The sequence below is a fragment of the Buteo buteo genome, chromosome 2 (assembly GCF_964188355.1).
Source record: "Buteo buteo chromosome 2, bButBut1.hap1.1, whole genome shotgun sequence".
NCBI lineage: Eukaryota > Metazoa > Chordata > Aves > Accipitriformes > Accipitridae > Buteo > Buteo buteo.
The window spans coordinates 43,629,013-43,650,913 of record NC_134172.1 but is presented as its reverse complement, the minus strand read 5'-3'; the positions used below and the strand labels follow the sequence as shown (position 1 = coordinate 43,650,913).

The 21,901-nt window shown below is 40.0% G+C and overlaps 1 protein-coding gene across 3 annotated transcripts in view; it reads right to left on the bottom strand.

Annotated features, from left to right (window-relative positions):
• The window catches only part of RARB (retinoic acid receptor beta), a 336,213-nt gene that overhangs the window by 214,032 nt on the left and 100,280 nt on the right, over nucleotides 1–21,901 (bottom strand). The window contains exon 1 of one of the 3 annotated variants that reach the window (XM_075052512.1): nucleotides 18,523–18,631. The exons of the other annotated variants lie outside the window; for them this stretch is intronic. The gene's annotated coding sequence lies outside the window, so the exon portion shown is untranslated. Of the gene's footprint in view, nucleotides 1–18,522; nucleotides 18,632–21,901 lie in introns of those variants that run through there. 3 annotated transcript variants of the gene reach the window in all.

Below are 21,901 nucleotides of genomic sequence, written 5' to 3'. Positions count from 1 at the left end.
TTTAAAACAACATACAAAATTACATAGCAACAGTGTAAAAGCTTCTGGACAATTTCCTTTCCCTAGCCTCCAATGGAGGGTTTATTCCAGAGAGACAACCCTCAGCAGACAAAGCCCGCTTGTAAACATAGGAACACAGGAATTGCTGTACTGGGTCAGATTAATAGTCCATTTAGTTCAGTAACCTCTCATTTGACAGCAGCCAGCATCAGACGCTTCAGGGAAAGGATGAAGAAATCTCTAGGAGAGCAATTACAGAAAAACTTTCCCATAAAATTTCTTTCCAACTCCTATCGTCTACTGGATGGCTTATTCCCTGTAACAGGAGATTTTCTCTTGGTCTTTTTGTTTGTTTTTGCTAGCCTGAATATTACAAATAATGCTAAATAATACCCCAAACACTGTGGTTATCTTCTATATCTATATTCCATATGTTTTTAATCCTCAAAATTGTTGGCCCTAGCAGAATTGAGAGGCAATGAGTTTCAACATCACCAGTGTGCTGCTTAAAATAATATTTAGCTATGCTTTTAAATAACTCTCTGGTTTTCCCTGGATGATCCTGTGTAGTTATAGGACCGAGTGTAGCACAGTAAAAGAAAAGTTAAGTGGTTGTAACTCGCCTTCTTCAAGAGCGCCTGCTGCTCTGTTTATCTCAACACAGTATACTGCAGCGACTCTTCAGAAAGAGGCTTGGAGAAAGCAGAAATGCCTTCAAATTCTCTCCCCTGCCCCAAATGTTTCAGGTTTCCTTCAGGACAAATATTAGTTTCTCTGTTAAATTTACTTGTTCATCTTAATTGCTAGTATACACTTCTTCGAACGTCACCCATCTAGTTAACAACTTCCTTAGATTTCAGGGTAAACACTTTTCAGGGCAGGAAAAAAAAAAAATCAATTCTTGAGTAACAAGTCAAGAGTAGCAAGTCATTTCTCTAATTAAGGCATTGACTTTCTTCTAAGATTGCACTAGAATTATCTGTATAGTCACTTCCATGTTAAAACCCTTGGTAAATATTAGTAAAGAAACAATTACATCAATTAATAATAGCAACTGACAGATAAACACTACTGAGAGGACTCCATTCACTCCCCAAACACAATGCCAGTTTCCAAATGAAGGCAGAAGGGGAATAATGTGGACCCAAGCTGCCCAAAATTGTATTTGCATCTGTAAGTAAACACTTAGGCTCTGTAAATACCAAGCCATTACCAGTTTGCTTGCCATCCTCTCAACTGGTCCACAGCAAGCAGCTAACGGGGAAGCTCCAGGCAAGCAGGGACAACAGCTCTGGGACAGTCTGCCCCATTGTTTGACCTCTTGCTGGCTTTAGGGTCACTTGCAATTCATCCATGTCGGCTGAAGTCTGCGGGCTGTCTCCAGGATTTTTGGACAAGGCTGAACATTTTCAATTTTTGTTAATTTATTCACACTGTCCATGTCCATATGTCTTCATTTGCAAGTCAGCTCAAGCATGGAAACGAATAGAGCATGGGCAAGTATTAGACTAAATTATTTCAGCAATCACATTACTCTTGGTAAACTGCCTTTTGCCAAACCAAAGCATCTGCAGCTTAGAAATATAACTTTCAAATTTAAAAACTTTTCAAAAGAGAGTATCAGTTCAAATAGATTTGGATGATGGCAATCCTCCAAACTGTATTGCTGCAAGTAAGACTAGCATAAGCCAATCGCCCCCTTGAAATCAGTTGTGACAGAATACCTGAGCAAGGAATGGCTACATGGGATAATTTTTTTTATTTTCATTTTCAATCAACACGGTGCAAATATCATACTTCAAATTTCCCCAATATCATTTAAAATTACATTCTCCCATTCCGTTCCATCTATATAGAGTTAAAAGGCATAGCAAAAACAGTAAAGAGTCTGGTCATTGCTCGAGATTCAGACCGACGGAGGAATTAAATGAACAGAAACAGCTGCTGACGGACAGCTGGGAAGCCTCAGTGGTATCCCCCTCGTCTCTTACTGCAGGTCCTTCCAAATAAATTCAAATGCAAAGATTACATCACATGGACAGATAAGAAATGGAACCAGGTCTGTATCCAAGGTCCAGCTCCTATTTGCGTGTGATCTGCCCCTCAGAAATACCAAAGAGATACCACAGAGCTGACAGCATCTGGCAAAACCCGGCACAAAGAACCCTGAGCCCAGGTCTCCTGGTGCCATCAGGGACCGATGGCTCAGATAAGGACTGCTGAACATCTGCAGGATCTCCTCATGGGTATGAAAAGCAAACACCATCACCTATCAGACAGAACAGTGGAGATCAGGACAGATGTTCCTGATCTGAACACAGGTTTTCAAAGTGGGCAGTGTGATCTTGTCTTATGTACTAGGTGAGGTGGAGTAAAATGGATGCATTCAGGTTTTTACAAATGTCACACTATAATCTTTTTCTGTGTTATTCACAGGATTTAGGAGACACCCCACCATCAATGGAGTCAGAGGTTCAAAATAAGTGTTGCACTATCAGCGAAGGGAAAGTGCTAAAAAGAAACTATAAATCAACCAACTTAACTGGGATGGCTCAAAAAGGGACAACATGTAAGGAGCAAGTTCAAAAATACTGGAAACCACTTCTGAGCAATGTCAAGCTGACTGAAATCTTAAGAGTTTGAAAAAAATGAAAAGTGTTGTGACAAGTAATCTAAACAAATGTTAAAAGTGAAGTTTGACAAAGATAAAATATCTGCCAAACACCCAAAACATAAATGAAACTGCCATTCAGCGAGGGCCAAATAAAACAAGATGTAGCCAGGCAGTTTCTGACAGAACAGTAAGGGCATTGTTAGGTCTTCTTATAGACCTCCTTTCTTCGTGAAAAAAAAAAAAAAAAAAAAAAGAAAGAAAGAACGAACGAACAAAAAAAAAGGCACACCAGTACGTGGAAAAGTGTGTCTCCATTTCAGTACACACCTCAAGCTCTCTGTATTTATCTATGAAAGAAAGGGGATGGGGGGGTTGCCCTGTAGTTGCTGCTGAGCACTGGGGCGTTGCACATGCTGGAGGTTTCTGAGGACCAGAGCAGGAGATGGTGAGAGATGACAGGGAAAGTCCAGTAGGAGGAAGAAGAGGGTTTGGGGGAGTGGTAAGCTCATCCAAAACTTTTGGAAAGATTTTTGTTTTGGTTAAATCCTATTTCATTTCAAGGGCTAATTAGCATTTTAAATAAAGGACCTCTTCATTAAACATTAACCACCTCATCCTTCCAGTGCCCATGCTGAAAGTCAAAGGTCACAAAAGGAACAGACGTTAGGTTGTTATACTTCTAATGAACAATAAAACAACTTTTTTCCATAAATTTCCTAATAAAGTAGCAAAATACAGCACAGAGAGTATGATGCCAAAAAAAACCCAACAAACCCAAACCCACAAAAACCCAACGCACAAACTCTGCAGGTTTTCTGAACAGTGTTTTGATCTTTTCAGAAGCAAACAGTAAAACCAGCATATTCCCCACTACAAGCTTCATTTTAGGATCAAAAGAATAGAGAAGTACATACATTTAATAAGCAGGGAGAATACAAAGGCCCATTAATGGAAACCAAAACACATTTTGGAAAGAAAAATACATTTTAAATGTTACGGAGAGACATTGATGTGTGTTCCTCTGTTCATGGCAACAGTTCAGGAGGGGTAACTTCTGGAAGCAGCACACTTACTTCCACCTCACAGCTTTTCAAGATATTCACCCTTCTGTACTGCTTAACACGATCTGCTCTATTGCTAGCAATTTTTTTTGCAACTGTTATCGCATGGATATTAAAATGAACAGGCAATCACAGAAACACAGCAGCAACCAACACCAGCAACTAAGACACTACTTCAGCACACATTTTTGCTTCTAATTTCGGCAGCTTCCAGATTTTTGTTGGCAGCATTTGCTGCGAAGGTTAGGAGAGCCTTAGAGTAATCCTGGAAGCGTGGGTTGTGACTGACCTAGGGGCGTAAGCCACAGCACGACCCCTACTTAAAAGAGCATCTAACATTAGTAGAGAGGGCCCAGGTTTGTGCCTGGCCCCCTGACCACCCAAACCAGCGCAGTCCATGGGGCGGTGAGGGCTCACGCCCTGACCCAGGGCTGCTCCTGGGACCGATGGCGATTCTCCCCCCATCCAGCTGTAGCCTCCAAGCAGCAGGCTCCCTACAGACAGGGGACTCCTACGACACATCGCGCCCTCCCTTCCCTAAAGCACCCAACCAGCTAGAGGAACTCTGCCACGAGGCAGATCTGCCATCGCCACCTCCCCGACACGCCGTCGGAACCGCGCCGTCCTTTGCCGCTGGTGTGTACCTACAGCGAACTGCAATGCGCTGCTGTGCCGCAGGCAGGGCTCGCCGGCCCCGCAGGGGCCCCCTGCCACAGAGGCGAGGGGCAGACCTCTGAAAACCCACCTGAAGGGGTAGGTCCCACAGCAGGCAAGACCAAAAATCTGTCCCGCTTAAGGCTCAGCAGATACGTAACTCCACGTTACCTCCTAGGTACCTGGATCAAGTCCCTTCAGATACGTAGGAACACCTTCTGTAGACCACAGGTCCAGGACGAAGGACTTGCCCCTGACCGTGGGCTCACTGCTTGCCTCCTGAGGGTGCCCCAGATCCCACCCATCTGGAGGGCGAGTCCTCCAAACCATCATGGGGCTCACCTGTGTGAGCAGCCCCGCTAACCCGCTCCACCTGGCTGCACTGATGACACTGCAGCTCACAGTCAAGAAACAGCACCCAAACTTCCAGGATGTATCTGAATGCACATATATACATCCTCAAAAGACATGCTGTTTTGCAAGGGAGTTGATGTCCTCAGACACAAAGAATCCGTCACTGTAGCCTCAGCGTAAATCACAGTTCTTTCCTCACAGGTGTCCCATGTGTTTCTTTACAGGCTGGTCATAGTTGCATTGCATTTTCATTAATTGCACACACAAGAACTGGATTTTATACAAATCCACATTAGCAGTTTTCAGCCCGGAACAGCCTTCAGTCAGACTTTAAAAGAAGCCCAGCTTTCTCCTATTACAAATACAGGTCACAACAAATTGAGGAAAGCCTGAATGTTTTCTGATTTGTTTACAGGATGGAAATACTTTTCCATCTCACTATGACAAACGTAGTTATGGGTAAAAAAATTATTTATTTTAAAATCTAATTGTTGATTTAATATTTATTTTAAACCTACTAACCAAAAAACTTTATTTGAATCCATTAATTACACAATTAACATTTAAAACCATCATATGTCGACCAACTCTGGTTTTACTACTTTTAAAACATCGGGAATGCCAGTGTCTGGAGTCCTGGACAGGAAGGGATGGCCAGTGCTGGCCCATGGGGCGAGCACATGCTCCTGCTGCTGCAAACCCATTCTGGTACCAAGCAGCTGGTACGAGCCAAGGTTGCAAACACCAAGTGAAGTAATCCCTGCAACTGCAGCTTCTAAAAGCTCAAGAAAGGAATCCTAAGAAAAACTGAAATAAAAGAATTGTATACGCAATTCACAACCATAAGTTGTCCACGCCTACTGACAAGTTCTCATCAGAGGGCTATCTATATTCTACATGCATCTAACAGCTTCCAGGATTCAAGGGAGAGAAATCCCAGCTATGGACCATGCAATTCTTCACGCAGCTCCTTTCTTACCCTTGTAGCCAGAAAATGCCAACTAACAGAGGCACACATAGGGCTGGCAGCCAGAGGCTGGAAGTAAGCCTCGCTAAGCAGCGAGGCACAGGCAAGAATGAGAGACCCAGGCACAATGAGACCACCACAGCTCATGGGGTCTGTCAGCTGGAAAAACTGTTTGACTCACAGAGCCAGAAGTGGGAGGGTTACAAACCATGATTTCTCCATAGAAGAACAGTTCAGAAAGATCAGCAAACAACTCTGATTTCTTTTTTTTTTTCAGGTGTTAGTGAGGAAGGAGATGACTATGCCACAGGAGGGGAACACGGAGGCTGAATCTCACCTCAATGGGAATTGTAAAGAAACAGTGGCAAGCTAACGAACTTCAAGGCTTACTATTCCCAGTAGGATTTAAGAGCTACCTGAGGGAGCAATTCCCAGCTGAGGTTAGGCAGACACAAAACTCTCAACGTCTTAAAGTTGGGCGTGGATTACGTCCATCTCAGAGAAGCAGCAGCTCAAAGGTCAAGATAAGAAGGTGCAAGCGTACTTTTCTGTTCTGCAATTTCAGCTTATTGCTTATAGACTACATGGGAAAAATAAATCCAGAGACCATATTGCCTGTTTTGTATTTTAATTAAGTAAGTGCCTGGAAATAAGTAATAGGGTTTTTCCACTGCCTTCTCTTGCTAGCTGCCCAAACACAGGCCTTTCTATAACCATGTCATGGATCAAGATATTCATTAAATACAAACAGAAATGCTACTGGCACATAAGCTAATTAAAATGTCTCTACCAATTTCACCTTTGCTTTTCTTCGCAGAAATGAATACATCCTCATTCGACACAAAACCCCATATTCTGTAATCCCAGTCTCTCTCCAGCCACCCGTGGCTCTTTTGCCATTACAGCATATGACATTTCAGAGAGGCTCTGATGTTGCCATTTTCTTACCCAAATCCCAGAGATGCGCAGACTGAATTCCATTCATTGTGGGCAATTTGTTAATGACCAATTTACCCAAGGCTCTCTGCATCATTTTAGTGTTATGAATGGCTATTGTTTGCTTGCTGCTGTTTCCTCCTTAGAAAAGGAGGTTTGGGGGGTGGGGGTGGGGGGGGTTGGTTGGTTGGTTTCAGTGGGTTTTTTCAATACTCTAACAAAGTAAAATACTTTTGCAACTCTGCAGAGCTGTAGACCCACCTTTAGTTGCTGTACTGGGTCTGGCTGGGATGGAGTTAATTTTCTCCATAGCAGCCCATACAGTGCTGTGCTTTGGATCTGTGGCTGAAAGAGAGTTGATAACTCACTGACGTTCTTGCTATTCCTGAGCAGGGCTTGCACAGCAGCAAGACCTTCCCTTGTGCCCACTCTGCCCTGCACCACCCCACCCCAGTGAAAAGGTTGGGAGTGGGCGTGAGATCGGGAGGTGACACAGCTGGGACAGCCAACGTGCACTGACCAAAGGGATATTTTCCAGGCCATATGATGTCATGCTCAGCAATGATTGCACAGGGAACAGAGGAGGGAGGGGGGATGCTCATGGTTATGGTGGTTGTCTTCCCAAGCAACTGCCATGTGTGCTGCAGCCTCACTTTCCAGGAAGCAGCTGGATATCTGCCTGCTGATGGGAAGTAGTGAATGAATTCCTCTTTTTGCTTTGCTTGCGTGTACAGCTTTTGCCTTCCTGATGAAAATGTCATGATCTCCATCCACAAATCTTCTCACTTTCCTTCTGTTTTCTCCCCATCTCATGGGAGAGTAGAGTGAGTGAGCAGCTGGGTGGGCATTTGGTTGGTAGCCAAGGCTAACCCAACACAAAGCCAACAACTTTCTTCTTGACCTCCTTCTTCATCTCTAGTTATCTTCTGTTTCATTAATCTGATTAATCTATATTAACTTAGCAGACCAAAGAAAGTCTTAACACCTGACTTGGTTAGCACCACTGCGTGCTTGGAACCATAACAGATTTATGTGAAGTCACTGGCTGATGTTGGATGTCCTCCTTAGGCCAACTTCACTCTCTCTAATCCACAGGAAAAATTTAATGTTGTAATTTCTAAGAATTATTTCAGAAAATCCTTAGGGAAAGAGAAGACAATGATAGTACAGATGTGACATAACCACCTACACTTATATGTACCTACCTCCACTTCCAACCACAACAATAGAAAGGATACCAGAACTGTAAGACCCATGATTGATCCAGGTGGTAGTAATACAATCAAGCTGTTCAGTGATGGACAGGGCACTGGCAGAGGCCAGAGAAATGACCTTGAAAGCCGTAAAGTTGCTCACATCTTTGTGAAATGAGCATAAAGGCATTAATAAACCAAAATGACTTAGGTACTTCAGAGTTGTACATAACCACGTAGGGCATGGGGGAGAGGGCTGCTGGATTGCATCTTCAGATCTGATAGTGATTTTCTACTGACTTCAGAAAAGTCATTTGAACTCCCTCTGACTCAATTTTTCCATTTGTGAAATGGAGATCAACATGCACTTCCATTTTAAGATAAGTGAAATACTCGAGGCTGGCAACATCATTAGCTATAAGTAACTAATATCTATTAGTACGTGGTGTATACGATTGCCCCTTTAAGCAGTTTTCCTGGGGGTATGGAGAAACATGACTTACAGTTTAGTACCGATAACAACTTCATTTCAATAGCCAGAAAAGGGCAATGTACATGCTCTTAAATGAATTCCACACCCCAAATCAATTCAATGCCTAGGAAGAAAAAAATATCCCCTGAAAAATAAGGCAACGTATTCCAAGAAGGCTGTTTTATCTATCTGATATGTTTCCTGCATCTCATGGTGATTTACAGTAATAGGTAATAACTAGTGTACATTATATCTCGTTTTTAATAACCACACTTCCATTATATTTCATTTCCCAAAGGGACTATTTGTGTTTTTTCATATCTTTAACTGTAAAACTGTAAACTGCTATAATCAAGCATTGCTTTCTCTTGTATTCTGGACATCCTCAGTTGATTATAATCACTGCCTGCTGAACTTATCTTCAAAATGTTAATCATGAAATAAAAATTGATATTACTATATTACGTACTGCCCTATTCATTCAGTCTTCTCTTCTTAACCCAGGAGACCCAGAATATGAAGAACTTTAAAAAAGAAAAAAAGAAAAACAGAAAAGAAGAAAACCAGAAAAGAATAAAGGAAAAGAAGAAAAAAGAAAAGAAGAAAAAAGGAAAAAAGAAAAATAAAAAAGAAGAAGAAAAAAGAAGGAAAAAGAAAAAAGAAAAACATTAAAAGAAGGAAAAAAAAGAAGAAAAGCCAAAAACTGTCTTTGAAGATGACAGAGCTGGAGAAGACAGTTGAAAAAAGTCAAAGCGCATACTGTTCTCCCTGGCATCTGTAAAAGAGATGTAGGCTCTGAAAGTATGTTTTGATGTACTTGTCCAACATTCACTAACTTTGGATAAAGGAAAGCATATTAAAAAACAGCGCAGCTGGTACACGTGTACATGGTACACTGCTTTTTTGGGAACTAGGGACTTGCTCCCATGACCATCTACCAGCAGAAAGACTACATGAGGGGAATATATTTTAGAAGGTGGCCACAAAAACAAGTGCAGAAGTGCGTAAATCAAGCTCCAAGGTCAGCTGGACTTTTCAAACCGAACCAACATTTAGGGGAACTGACAGGTTCAAGAGGATGCCGTGACTGAAAAGTGACTGAAAGGGTCACTGGATGGGGGTGTACTACCTGATAACGTCCACAGTGACATTTTCAGCAGCCTCATACACAGTATTTCAGAGATTTCTCGGTTTCCAGCAACAAAATGATGCCATGTTGCGAAGACCTAAAATCCTTCGTTTAACTTACACCCAGCACAAAAGACACAAGCATACACACACACACACACACATACAAGGTTTTAGTTTTCTCTGCTTTAATATGGAAAGCTAATACTACAAACTAATGAAAACCAAACCCCAGTGTGGTCCATTACTTTAGCTCTATCAGTACAACTAAAAGGCTGGCTATAGCAGCATCCAGAAGAGCAAGACACAACCACAGCCTACTTGAAAGTAAAGATCTCCTTAGGAAAGAGAGTTTTAGTGGAACACATAGACCTTAACTCTCTCAAAAATCTCTCTGTCCTTTAACTGGACACTGTCATCAGAGGTAATAAAAATTTCTTAGCTTTCTCTCAGAAAAAGAAAGGGATAAGTATTTGCAAGGAAGATTTAGGAAAACTGCACAAAGGAAAAGTTGGCCAGCTCAAGTTCAGCCACCTGGAAAGTAAAATCAATGAACTAAAAGCATTATTAATTGAGACAACCAAATATGGACAGAGGCAAAACTACTGACAGAGCAGAGAAGATAAAGCAGACAAACCATTATCACCGATAGTAAATAACACTGAACCAAACAGATATGATCAAAGTTACATGTACGTAAGTACCAGTGATATTACTTCTGAATTTGATTTGTTTTATCTTAAGTTACAGTGTATATTATTTAAGCAAGCCAGTTCCTTCCAGGTATCTTGCTAATATCCCCTTAACAGCAACAGGACTGGATGCCCAGAGAGTAACAGATTAAATGAAAAGGCAAGAAAACCCTAACTAGATAGAAAGGCACTATAAACTCAGGAGAGCAGAGCAAGAGGCCACTATCATTATACGGTCTGGCCTACCGTAAACATGGGACACGTATTTTTCCCCAGAACCTGGATTAATGCAAATCTCTACATATATAAATGAAAAGACTTCAAATGATGGCAAGTTCCTCACTTCTCCCATTAAACTCCTTTCCCTTTTCCTCTCCCTTTTAGAGTTACAGTGTACAGACTTAAGGAACAGCAGTAGACCTGATGCCCAGGGACCAGAGACCAGCCCCACAAAGTGCCTGCCTGTGCGGCAGCCCTGCTCTTCTCCTGATCTGACGTGTCCCGTACACCCGATTTAGATCCCTGCTTCAGAACGAGAGGTCCGTAAGGAAATTTTATCTGATGGAAACAGCAATATCCATGATGTGGTAGCCAGCATTCTCCACTCTAAGTATCAATTCAGAGAGGCATCAGACAGGACAGTGGTTCTCATTTCAGGATAACAAGAGTTCATAACAACTGCTGAGGATTAATACTCAATACTATTTATCATCTGAAAATGGGTATCATGCCAAAGGCTTTAGCCAAATTTCTCGTCGGGCAACAAGCAGCCTCCAAATTCCCCCTGCAGTTGCAACTGCATGTCCTACTTGCATCTGTTTTTACATCCCAGGCTGTGGTCGACTTTGGTAACTGGAACTGTGTAGAGGATATACACACATGATAAGGAGAACATACCTCATGAGATCAACTATACATAGCAAACGTTCTTTGGGCACGAAACAGAAAATGTAGGGAAACATACTAAATGCACTTTTAATTGCAACTGATTTAATCACAGCTGAGTCCAGCTCAGCCTTTAGGGACTGCACCCACAGTTACTCAGCGTTCAGTAGCTGTCGTGGAAAAACACACACCTCAAGAAGGCAGAATATATTCTCATCTGGTCTGTGTCAGTTAATATCCAATACAACCAAACACTACGCCTGCCTAATACTCCTAAGTTATCACTGTGTTATAAAGTCCATTCTGGCTCTTTTACCGAAGCTGACTAAAAACATGCGCTGTTACATGAACATAACACATTTAGCAGGGCACTGAAAGAAGCTCATCCACTGTTGTCTTAGTAGTTCTGTATAACCTACGAGACCAGTGGCAGTGTGCTCCCCAGCTGGGAGGTGGACGTACTCTACTGTAACACAATCATTTGCCTTTTATTTCTTTTATTATGGATGTTAAAACCCTAAATACAAAAAAAGGTAGAATACTCCATAAAGTATCCTACAGAAGCAAGGGCAGTGATAACAAGGTATTTACTGGATATAGTTAATTATCTCATTCTATTTTTACTACTCAATAATGTTTTCACAGAAATGATGAAGGATACATATTCCTGTCAGATCTGAAATAATCTGTAAAATACACACTATTCCACTAACATTTCTGCAAGTCTGAGACTACAACTGGCAAACAATCTGTCCTGGCCTTGTGGCTTTCCTAACCAAAAAAGACCATTAAAAAATGAGTGCTGTGAACTTCATAACTATGCTGTGTTCCTTGTCATGCTGGGATTAGTAATAGCAGTGCTATCAAATATTACTGTGCAATAAAACCTGTGGTTTGCATTTAGATTACATTTGATTTCTTCATGTGGAAAATGCATGCTCTAATTTTCCTCTTACAGTAAAATTGATAATACATAGAATACAACATCACAGCAGATGACACAGTCTACAAGGTAGGCATGACTTGTTTTATAGTCATAAAGCTTGTACTTCTGGCTGTGATTTTATGAGCCAGGCATACAAAAAAGAGTACAAAAAAAGATATTTATAAATAAAGGTATACAACAGTAAATAGGAAAGGAGACCAAGTTACAGAACAGATTGAACTGGATATAATCAGAACCAAACAGCTTTCACAGAAACTGCAAACTTAGCACTTGGATACCTCACCAGTCAATAACGCAAGTACAGCCGCCTTCTTTAACAAAAGAAAGCAATTCTAGGCAGGAAGAAAAAGAATGTAAATAGGACAGACGGCATCCTTACCAGGCAAAAAAAAATAAAAAATTTCTTTGAATATATGCTGTTAAAGCTCACAATATCATAAACAGGCCCCTCACCTCTCCCCCTTCTTCCACAAAGTAGAAAACACCTATTGCTATTTTTTTTTTATACCAGGTAATCTAGCAAAGTATTCATTTCAGTGGTATCTTTTACAATATGTCTCAGAGAAGCTTCTATAAGCGTCTAGATCTTATTAGCTACAAAAAAGGAGGTGCACGCCGCACACGGTCTCCATGGGGACATTGCACATGGCAGAAGCTGTGAACAGAGCACTTCCATCACAGAAAGGCAATGGGGAAGAATTATACAATAAGGAAGAACGGAGAGCTCATTAGCATGTAAAAACCATAGCCCTATATATACTGTTATATTTTTGTATGTCGTCACATTAACAAATTGCTGTTTATTAGCCATGATTTACTGAATTGAGCATAGCAGAACCGGGCACTAGCTGAAGCAAAGCAGCTGGATGTAAAACTAATGCAAACAGCTAAGAGGAGAGTGATGTCTTAACTGCTTCTCTGCATAGCTTGATCCACCAGCCAGCAGATGAACTGATTACACATCATAGCAAAAATTTCACCTTTTGCTACACTGTAATAATTCCTGAATAAATACAAAACATGGTCAAGCTTGACAAAGTGATATATGAAGAGTTGCAAAATGATTCCTTGCTTCCACTGAGGATGGTGCTGCCAGTGTTAGAAGAAATCACCATTGTACAATGCATTAGTGTTCTTACGTTCAGGCCAACCATGAAAAATCACGAACTGCAAATGTATTAATTTTCAACTGTTTACGTCCGCTTCAAAGTACACATTTTTCTTACTACTACCACAATGTTATCACCACATTATCTGACTCATCTGAACTCACATTTCTTCCCCCTGCAGTCTCACCATGAGTGCATGCCTCAATCCAAAGAAACAAAATCCTGACTGCATTAAGCCAATGGTAACACTGTGCTCAAAGCTCAAAATTTCAGCAGAAGCGTAAATTCCCAACAGAGACCATCATAAGTTAGTCTCCCCACAATGCTCAAGCCCTGACTTGCATCTATTTGCTTGCATGGGCTTTGTATCTGTCTTAATAAGAGTGCTGATATCAGGAGAAAGGCACTTTAACTTTGTATCATAAACACAGTTAATGGCTTAAAGATTGTTACGCTTCTTTACTTTTTCCCTTTTATACTAAAGGTATATTGCTCATGAAGAAAAGGAGGAATCGAAGCTTTGGACTTTGCTTTTTTCTTGGAAAAGCAAAAAAAAAAAAAAGCCACAAAAAAAAAAAAACAGACAAAAGTGAAAAATGCAGCAATTCCCATAGGCAGTGGCAGATGCAGCTTCTTTACTGTTTCAGTATAGCCCTGACTCCCTAAATTTGAAGTTCACATTAACCAAAATTAAAACGTACTGCAGATTACCAAGTTTCATGTGGGTTTTTTTCATAACCCGTATGCAAAAAATTTACTTTGGCACAATACAGGAGTGCATTATTAATCAGCATAGGTTTGTTTGAAAAGTAGGCTCTATTTATTCAGAGGTAGGACTGGCTCCAAATCCAGGCTTTCTTTTCCACATGGAATGTGAGCGTATCAGATTTGGTATTTGATTTTTCAGCTCAGCTGTGAAGGATGAAATGAACTTTGGAAAAAAACAGAGGTAGAGTCTACATGGTAACAGAAAAAGAAACCACATGATTTTCTTTTTTTGTGGTTTCAGGTATCAAAGTGAAAATGTCAAATCTCACTAACCACACCCATTACAGTAAAATCTCAGACCACTTGAAGACAATGACGCTTTGCTATTGGCATTAAATGAATCCAGTCTCACCCATCCATGACCCAAAAAGACACAGCTTCATTTCAAAATCACAGTCACTTTTCTCTTGACTTTCGCAGTATTTTCAGATTTATACCTCCCTTGTTTATTCTTATATTGCAGTCAATTAGCATCTATAACATAGCTAGCTGAGCAGATCTGTGCAGTTTTAGCATGAAGTCTATAAAATCACTGTTCTTTACAAGTTATTTTGATGAAAAGAGAGAATATTTACCAGCAACTATTAAGCATGAAGTTTAAGGAAACAGAAGCAGCTTGTAGGAGGATTTGCTAATGCAGTTTTATTGCTGTTACTTCTCATATCTGAAAAGCTATTGCCTCTGAAGTCTCTGACAAAAATGCAAATAGATATTCTTGGGAGACAGTACAAAGCCAAATGCAAGTTACAAAGTCAGATAACTCAGTCTTAAGGATTTCATCACAACTAAATCCACCGACGCCTCAACAGTGTCACACTAATATACGTGTAAGATCAGAATCTAATTGTCCAGTGCTGCTGGAAAAAGAGATGGTGGAGACACACAAGGATTTTCACGACATGAGTCTTCTCCATAAATGTGTGCATGAAACCAAAAGATGAAATCCCCTAAGAGAAGCCACAATACTACCTACTAGGCAGCGATAACCTCTCAGCGGTCACAATAGGTATGTCTGTTGCAACAACTAGATGGAAAGAAAAGGCATCCACGCTTGAGTGATTCTGCAAAGTGCCTACACCTAACACAATGGAAAACCTGTTCAAGAATAGCTAATCTGTGTGAAACTATGACCGCGGTAATGCTGTTAGAAGCAGTGAAAACTGTGAAAATCCTCTGAATTAAGTGTTGACTGAGCAAGTTAAAAGCTTTAGGTAGGCATCTCTCAACCCATCCACCCACGCACATACCTGGGGGGTGGTATCCATGTGATAAATTGCATTTAACACGCACCTGCACTCTACCTACTAATCCATCCTCACCTTGGCTACTTCTAGCATTACAAATCTCCAAGGCACTTCAACCGCTTTCTGCGAGGAAGAATTTCTCCTCAAAAGCGTATTGGCGAGAAGCCAGGAATGATTTAAGTTCAAGCATACTGCAGCTCAACCTGGCTAGAAATAGGATCTTTAGATTCTTAGAAAACTGGGTTTCTATGGATTTTCACGATTATGACTATTTCTAGGAGATAGAAATCCAGGTTTTCTAACAGTAAAACTCATAGTTAGGTCACTAAGCGGTACTTAGTGAGACCCATATACATATACACAGCTGAGGATGGGGTCAGGTGGTGAAGCCCTATAGATACCAACAGACAACATGCACAGGCACTCTTCGTTCACCTACAGGCAAGACCACCATTTCCTCAAGCCTGACTGACCCGTCACACGACTGTCCCCCTGACAGCTAAGGGTGCACACAAGGCATCTTGCCAACCACCAGCTGCATGGAAGATTGAGGCCTCAACAAGGGGAACAGAACCTTCAGTTGCTGAATTTCAAGAAAACCTGGAGTGTTTTAAAGGTGCAAATAAAAGGTGCAATAAATTTATGGAGGAAATGCTAAATTCTTCCTCGAAATACTGCAGCTACTCTCAATTTCATGACATGACAACTTAGAGAGAAGCAAACACTTACTTCTTGTCTCCAAACTACATGCTCTGTGGCAGCTTGAAGAAGGGCCTGCAGCAGTACCAGAGGTCCACAGAGACCTCTACCCATGCCCAGAGTACTCAGGGTGCACCTCCTTTGGCAGGCAGGAAAAATTTCTGCCTCAAGATGAGAGAAGAAAGGACTTCGTGTGAAGGCCAGTTTATTATTATTTGAACTCTGGCTGGGCACCAGGACTGGACCCTGAATAAATTACGCCAGGATATATGCTCGAAGTTAGCTTCCCTAGCAGCTCTGCACAAACAGAAATCAGCAGGAGTCCAGCATGTAGAATGGCTTCCGAATCGGGTCATTAATCTGTACAAGCAGAAAAACCTACCCAACAAACACATTAGCAGTCATTGCACTTGAGGTTACAAGCCTGAACCATCATGCAAATTGATGCACATCCCATGCCTCCTCGAGTCACAGAGGAAGGCACAAGCAGCCTACAGCGGAAAGCACAGAAAGCTACAGATGTGCACTCTTGGTGAGGAACAATGCAACAGGGCAGATTTATTTAGTCACTATGATGACGACGTGGTATTATTTCTTCTGTGACAGTGTGCAAAGTCTTCAGAGATGGTCAAATCCTGAAATGGCTTGGCTCTAGAAACATGGCTGTTGCCACAAAAATCTTTGCCACCTTGAAACGAGCACGCAAAACCACAAGGGCAGAAGACGATTCAAGGTTTTAAGTACATAGAGACACACAGATTAGCCACAAGCATCTTTTTTCCATCCACTTGTTTGATGATTTATCAATAAACTAAGCAATCTCCACCTGCTGTCCAGTCAATAGCTGATTAGTTAGATGATTCCCTCCAAGTCTTTTGGGAGGACAGTCTTGAGGTCTTGATTTCAAGGACAGAGCAATAGTTTTTTCAGAGTTACAGAGGATGCTGTTCCTTAGTAATGGTGTAAACAAAGCAGAGTTAAGAGACCTTTCCATTTCAATGCTACTGTGAAATGTAGAAGAGATGTTACTTTGGCTCAAACCAGAAACCATTGGTTCCCCCTCTTTTTTTTTTTTTTTTTTTTTAAAATACTGATAATACTGCAGGCATGAAAGGATTTCACTTTTACAGTCCCTAGATAAAACCTAATGCTCTCTTTAAAGCAACCACAAACAGGACAGACCTAAGTGGGACAGAAAGACATTATCTCCCAGACACTGTTGTATCATGAAAACACCCATTATTCACACCGATCCAGAAAAGAACCACATATGAGGCAAGTTATGAAAGCCAGAACAGCCCTACATTAATCATCCAAATGCATGACTATAAAACCAACAAACAAGATCTGAGTTAATGCTGGTTGTCAGATCTTCAGGATGATGCAGAAAGTACCAGGGACTAAGAAGAGTGAGAGGGAGAAGAGCTCAGGGGAGGGAAGAAGGGCTGGCTGAGCGATGCACCTGCTCCCTTGCTTCCCTTTTCCATTTTGCATAGAGAAATTTGCAGTTACAACTCTTAAGTGCACATTGTACTTATGCCCTTTCACGTTGACATGACTCTAAAGATCTTCTGGTGGATGTAGAATACTACACTACTACTTAGAAGCATTTCTGCACTGCCAGCTGGTGTAAAAGGGCCCTTGTAGAGGTAGGAATCTGACTTTGTACCTCTAGCTTTAGAAGTTACTTAGCTGTGGTTTTTGTTTCCCTACGTATGATAAAAACACAATGAAGAGGCTTGTTAGGTGGGTGTGTTTGAGTAAAAAAACCTACTAATTTTTAGATATACGTCTCTAAATATACAAATTATATAAACTTATAAACACAAATACATATAAATATATATGGATACATCTATGTTGGTATACACACACACATACATAACTATATTACTTCTTGAGAATACAAATTGCCAAGTGTGTGTACTGGGACTAGTCTTACTCTCACCAGAACCCCAGAAACAATTCTTTTAAGTAATGGTAGTGCAAGCTGTGCTTCACACTGGAGAACAGTCAGTGAACAAAAGTTTGAACTGTTTCAAGTGAGCCTGAAAGATGCTTATTCACCAGAGTTTGCATTTGTTGCAAACGGCTCATTTAATTCAACCTCAGAGGCATTTGCTCTCCACTTTTCAAGCTTAGAAAGAGGTAACCTAGCTCAAGAGGTTAGACACAGTATCATCAGTTCAGATCAAAAAGATGCCAATGAACAGCTGAGACTTAAATTTATGCCCAGCACGCTTACACAGACATGAAAACAAATACTAGGTGTAATCAGTTTCAACTATGTTATATATTTTTCCTTGTTCTTAAAGAATTTCTGGAAGACAAAATATTAAACAAAAAGCTTGAATTAAAATCAACCAGGGAAAAATTAATCTAGCTGCCAAGAACAGACTCAGGTTCCATGACAAACACAGATACATATTCGAAATTAACTTTAAAAATGCTTCTAAATTCAACCAACGTGCTATAAAATGACAAATGTATATATTATACGCACCAATTATAAAACATTGCAGCAAGGATTAACTACATGCACAGAACTTATGAGCACCCTGGGAGCAGGATAGTGGACTAAATAAAGTCAAGCAATCTTGAAATCCACAAACATTACATTTTCCCTGTATTAAAAGGGAGAGGGAGGTGTTCGGGGGTTTGGGGATTTTTTTTCTGAATGAGAGAGAAAAAAACAAGGCAGCTACTTGGAGTATCAGCAGGTTTAGTCTAGATACAGAATATTTACCAGAAAATTAAACCTACCTAAATCCTTCAACATCTGCTTTTATCAGAGACTCACCTATTTCCAGAAAGATGACAACTGCTTATAAATCCATTTGCATAAGAAAATTATAAAAATCCTTTGGATGTGCAACGCTCAGTGTTCAATATTTGCCACCAGCAGACACTGTTGTTAAACAAAACGGGAAGCAGCCTTCGAAAGCATCCAGACAGAAAAGCAAACCCTAGTCTCCCTGTAAATCCTGCAAAAATACATCTCGTTCACTTGTGTGGATCTCTTTATTGCAGTTGACATGGACTTGCCCAGGGGACTAACTTGTTGTTCCATAAAGATCCTTAAATAGGCACTACTGATGAAACATTTAATCCAAGCCCTGGTATCAAATGGCTGCTATTGCCAGTGACAGTGATAGAAAAATCTATTTGCCAATTAAATAACTGCATGCAAAGCTATGACTGTTTATTATGCCTTTTAACATAGTTCAGCTGGTTTGGATCGTATCCAGTGAGCTTCATATTTTACAAAAACTGCATTCCATATAACTTATAAGTAACATGCTTTAAGCCTTCATTTTTTAAATACACCTTTTCACTCATGTTGTTATGAAGTGTTTGCTTGGGCAAGGGAATACATTTTACACACAAATGCCACTTATATCATTCAACTATACATATATATTGCTTTGGACCTCTCTCTGTTGATAATGAAATTATGATTTATATTTAGAATATAAGACCATATTTTAGTTGTTGAAAAAAACACTTTAAAAACTTGCTGTGTTTACTTTAAATGCGAAGGACATACAAAGGCTATTCATTTTTTGTAAAACTAAGGGAATACATTTTAATCCCATGAGTCTAATAAAACTCTGTGTAAACATAACAATAAGGAAAGCTAAGATGAATAGTTGAGATGAACACTTAAGCCTGGACTTCATTTCGCTTGGACTTCCACCATGCCAGGAAACAAGAAAACAAGTGAAGGGGCAGTAATTAAAAGGGATTTAAGATTAGAGGCAGCGCTACATCCACGTGTGGAACACCATTAAAAAAGGACGCAGCACTCAGTTTGACAGGCTGTAATTTAACAAAGTACATAAGGGTGTAAGTTACAGCTCAGAGAAGCCATCTCCGCTGAGAGCAGCTTAAGCATATGCCTAACTTGAAATAACCAGATCTTAACATGTGCTTTATGTCAAGCATGAATATACATCTTTGGGACATATGTTGTATTTTGGTTTCATTTTAGTATTGGGGGGGGGGGAAAGTCATGCTAATATGTGTAACAGTATTGAATAAATATGGAATAAAAATACTGGAAATTGCAGAACATACAGCTAAAATGAATCTCTTTCCATAAATAGTAAAAAAGACAGACTAAGGTGGGTTTTTTTTTTCTTTTAATCATAGGAAAGTTTATTTTTCCCCTTGATCTCAAAAAAATTACCAAATGTAGTTAGACTCTCACTCCTATTCCCCACTGCCATAAATTTAGTATAAATTAATAAAAAATTATACTTAATGTTTCAGAATGAACATTGATTCTTCTGCATTTTATATTAAGATTTAAGTGACTGCTTGCAATGCCATTTTTAACTTTATAACTAACTTGTCAGGATGAGTTGTAGTTTTTACTGTACCAATTTCTGGAGAAAATGTTTCCATCTTACTTTATCAGATTATCAAAACAGTGGATGGTAATTTATGGAAAGCGATATTTCCATTTTCATATTTAAGCATTATTCATGGAAATTAAGAATTTTAGTAACCCTTTTAAAGTACATAGGCTGAAATCACTGCGTAGGAAGCTTCACTTGAAGAGTTTTTGTGAGGTAAAATAACTGATTTAAGTATGCTGCTGTACCACAGGTTCATGAGAAAACAAACTGTAGCATTACCTTTGACTGCATTAAATTTAGCCTCTAAAGTAAAAAAAACCCCTGTTTGTCTATTAAATAAAGTTGTTATGTCATATTACAACATCTCTCTTCCTATATTTCATCGCTATTTATATGGGAAAAGGTCCAGACTGTCAGTACTTAAAAACTGCATTTGAGCCTCTCTACTTCCTTCATTTCTCCCTGCTGGGCAGAAATTTTTAATCACAAAAATACCTCCTGTAAGTCCATCTCGTATCCAACTTATACTCAAATCCTAGCACAATCACTTTCTTGTAAAAATACCTTCTGAACGGTCACAACTGGAACCCATTAGGTTTGCATCTGAGCAGCAGATTTTTGAGAAGCATATGAGAAGACAGCAGGACCTGCAGAAACACTGAGATCCCAGTCCTGAAAACATGTTTTTTGGGGTTCACAACAAGCACGTGAGTACCACCTCTGAGAGCTTGCAGGTGCTCTCAGGTGCTTCCTCACTTGCACTGCGTCACAGCCAGAATGCACAAGCTGCAGGAAAAAACTATTTGCTAACTTCCCTAAAAAAGTTTGGGGTTTTTTTTTCTGTTTTGAATGAGACATTTTTGTGAGAAATATTAATCAAAATCTCACTAAACATTTCAGACTTTTTAGCACACTTCTCTAACTGGCTCGGCTCTGACATACGTTCAGCAAACACTTTGGGCATTTCTTATCTGTTGCTTTCGAAGTTTCTCTTTCAAATCAATAGTAGCAATCATCAAATCTTTTATTTCATTCTCCTAGGATTATGATCTCTAACATCTACAGTTATATTCGTTTATTAGTCTATAAAATATTTTTAAATGTGCCAAATCTATCTGAATAAATATGCTTCAATGTAATTAGCAATGCATAAACTATTCTTTTTTTCTTTTTTTTATGTATCACAATGAATACATTGGCTTTAACATCTATTCTCTTGATCAGTCATTTTGAGGTGGTCCACTTTTGTTTTCCTGACTTTCACAAACATGCTTGCAGCCAGTAAGAGACTCTTCACTATGATTAATGGCCTCCCATTGGGTATACAGAAAATTTCCCAGCCTGGTTCCCTTGAGAATGCTCCACTACATGGATTTCTACGCAAAGCTAGATTAAAAGAGGAGGAGCAATAGCTATAGTCCACCTACCCCACAGCCATCAATTATATACAGTTATAAATCAAAGTTTTCAGCCAGAACAAAGCCTAGTGTGGCAAACAAACAAGGGCGTTCACAGCAAATTGTTTTGAAGCAGAATAAAACTCTTGATAGAAACAATGGGGCTAGCAAAGCCACTGTCAATATCACTATAAAGTTCCGTTGATTTATTAAGAATTAGACACAGTGTATCCAATTACTGCTGAATTAACTTAAACAGAAAGCAGCAAGTGGAAAAATAAGCAAGGAGATGGATTTCTCTTTTGAAAGGAAAAAATCGCGCAATTCTATATCGTAGTTAATTGAAGACAGTAATGCGAATCATAAAGCATCTGTACTTTAACTCCCTATATTTGTGTTTCTTGGCTTTTGGTTTTAAGCC